This window comes from Ascaphus truei, unplaced genomic scaffold (genome assembly GCF_040206685.1).
Source record: "Ascaphus truei isolate aAscTru1 unplaced genomic scaffold, aAscTru1.hap1 HAP1_SCAFFOLD_1097, whole genome shotgun sequence".
Classification (NCBI taxonomy): Eukaryota; Metazoa; Chordata; class Amphibia; order Anura; family Ascaphidae; genus Ascaphus; species Ascaphus truei.
Genome location: NW_027453963.1, coordinates 10,785 through 13,891, shown reverse-complemented (window position 1 = coordinate 13,891; position 3,107 = coordinate 10,785). Strand labels below are relative to the sequence as shown.

The following is a 3,107-nucleotide window of genomic DNA, read 5'->3' as shown; positions in this document are numbered from 1 at the left end:
TGTGTGTGTCTGAGTGTCACTGTGTGTGTGTGTGTGTGTGTGTGTGTGTGTGTGTGTGTGTGTGTGTCTGAGTGTGTGTAAAGCTGGCCTGCTGGGACTGGAGTCGGACGGTGGCCGGGCGCAGTCATCCTGCACACATGCCGTGTGTGGGAGGACAGCGGGGGCGGAGCCAACAGCTGAGATAGCTGCAAAAGACGTCTGTGAGACTGCCTCCTGCCTGGAATAAGGTAAGGACAAGGGGAAGGGGAAGGGGAAGGGAGGGGGGGGGGGGAGAGGCCGAGAGGATGATGGGGCATGGGGGGGGGGGAGAGGATGATGGGGCATGGGGGGGGGGGGCGGGAGAGGATGATGGGGCATGGGGGGGTGGGAGAGGATGATGGGGCATGGGGGGGTGGGAGAGGATGATGGGGAATGGGGGGGGGGGGATATGATGGGGCATGGGGGGGATATGATGATAGGGCATGGGGGGGGGAGATGATGGGGCATGGGGGGGGGAGATGATGGGGCATGGGGGGGGAGATGATGATGGGGCATGGGGGGGGAGATGATGATGGGGCATGGGGTGGGAGATGATGATGGGGCATGGGGGGGGGGGAGATGATGATGGGGCATGGGGGGGGGGATATGATGATGGGGCATGGGGGGGGGGGATATGATGATGGGGCATGGGGGCCAGCCTGGGTAGATAAAGATGGGAGGCAGGGGGTGGGGAATATGATGATGGGGCATGGGGGCCAGCCTGGGCAGATAAAGATGGGAGGCAGGGGGTGGGGAATACGATGATGGGGCATGGGGGCCAGTCTGGGAGATGAGATCATGATGAGGGGGGGAGGTGGGGGTATTTTTTAAATGTATTGGGGAGGTGGAGCTATTTTTTAAATGTTATTGGGGAGGTGGGGCTATTTTTTAAATGTATTCGGGGGAGTGGGGTATTTTTAAAATGTATTCGGGGGCGTGGGGTTATTTTTATATGTATTCGGGAGTGTGGGGGTATTTTTATATGTATTTGGAGTGGGGGTATTTTTTATATGTATTTGGGAGTGGGGGTATTTTTTATATGTATTCGGGAGTGTGGGAGTATTATTTTAATATGTATTCGGGAGAGTGTGTGTGTGGGGGGGGGAGAGAAGAGAGGGGGGAGAGAGAGAAGAGAGGGGGGAGAGAGAGAGAAGAGGGATTGAGCGAATGGGGGGGGGAGAAGGGAGATGGGTGGGGAGACAGAGAATAGAGGGGATTGAGCGAATGGGGGGGGGGGGAAGGGAGAGAGAATAGGGGGGGAAGTAGAGAGAAAATGAGGACAGGGCCGCCAACAGGCCCGGTGAGTCAGTCAACCACCCTCTCTCTCTCTCCCCCACCCTCTCCCTCTCCCCCCACCCTCTCCCTCTCCCCCACCCTCTCCCCCACCCCTCTCTCTCTCTCCCCCCCACCCTCTCTCTCTCCCCCCCACCCTCTCTCTCCCCCACCCTCTCTCTCTCTCCCCCACCCCTCTCTCTCTCTCTCCCACCCTCTCTCTCTCTCCCACCCCTCTCTCTCTCTCCCACCCTCTCTCTCTCTCCCACCCTCTCTCTCTCTCCCACCCTCTCTCTCTCTCCACCCTCTCTCTCTCTCCCCCCCCCACCTTCTCTCTCTCTCCCCCACCTTCTCTCTCTCCCCCACCTTCTATCTCTCCCCCACCTTCTTTCTCTCCCCCACCCCCACCTTCTCTCTCTCTCCCCCACCCTCTCTCTCTCTCTCTCTCTCTCTCCCACCCTCTCTCTCCCACCCTCTCTCTCTCTCTCTCCCACCCTCTCTCTCTCTCTCTCCCACCCTCTCTCTCTCTCCCACCCTCTCTCTCTCCCACCCTCTCTCTCTCTCCCACCCTCTCTCTCTCTCTCTCTCTCTCTCTCCCACCCTCTCTCTCTCTCCCACCCTCTCTCTCTATCTCTCCCACCCTCTCTCTCTCTCCCCCACCCTCTCTCTCCCACTCCCCCACCCTCTCTCTCCCACTCCCCCACCTTCTCTCTCTCTCCCCCACCCTCTCTCTCTCTCCCCCACCCTCTCTCCCCCACCCTCTCTCTCCCCCACCCTCTCTCCCCCACCCTCTCTATCTCCCTCTCCCCCACCTTCTCTCTCTCTCTCCCCCACACTCTCTCTCTCCTACTCTCTCTCCCACCCTCTCTCTCTCCCACCCTCTATCCCACCCTCTCTCTCTCTCTCTCTCTCTCTCTCCACCCTCTCTCTTCCCACCCCTCTCTCTCCCACCCTCCCTCTCCCACCCTCTCCCACCCTCTCTCTCTCCACCCTCCGTTTGTCACCCTCACCCACTCTCTCTGTTTTATCTTAACTGCACTATACCTACACCGAAATAACCTATTCTGCTTTCTTCCAGATCTGACTCAAGTTTCACACGGGAGACATCGGAAGACAGGTAGAGAACACCTCCCCTCCAGTATAGTACCTTGAGGGACTGTGGATCAGGTAAGATCCCAGGTGGGATTGCTGCTTTGGAAATTGTTAAGAGGGGGCATCCTGACACTGGTTAATGTGTTCAGAAGTCATTCACGTCTGGCTTTTTTTTTTGGTTCGGTTAGTGAGGTCAACACACACACACACACACACACACACACACACACACACACACACACACACACACACACACACACACACACACACACACACACACACACACACACACACACACTACTTTTCGAAATAAACCTACGTTTCTATGAAAATGCAAGTTGTTTTTTTTTGCGGCCCACCTAGACTTAAACCTTGTTTATTTGGCCCTTGTTAGCATTTGAGTTTGACATGCTTGCTTTAAGGTGACGCCCCAGCACCCAAGAAATGGCATTCAGCACATGGTACATCCACCAACTCCCTTCATTACCTTAGCGGTTAGCCACTGAGGTAATGAAGGGGGGTTATTAATGTATTTTAATATTGGTAATGTGTTTATTTATTACTGGTGTAGCCCTGGTTTTGGGCTATTATTCTGTCCTCTTCCTGCTCAGTAATCCCTGGTAAGGGCAGGTTTGCCAGGAGTAATCATGAGTTTTCCCCACACCCATGCTGTGCAGTGAGGCAGTGAAGATAGTGTCATCAGGCTCTGTGTCCAATCACAGTGA

General features: G+C 55.8%; 1 long non-coding RNA gene across 1 annotated transcript; it reads left to right on the top strand.

The window, feature by feature from the left end:
• Window positions 1–2,653, top strand: LOC142475195 (uncharacterized). The gene is made up of 2 exons (XR_012790784.1): window positions 1–227; window positions 2,369–2,653. It is a non-coding gene; the product is annotated as an uncharacterized LOC142475195 (long non-coding RNA).
• Window positions 2,654–3,107: the final 454 nt, after the last annotated feature.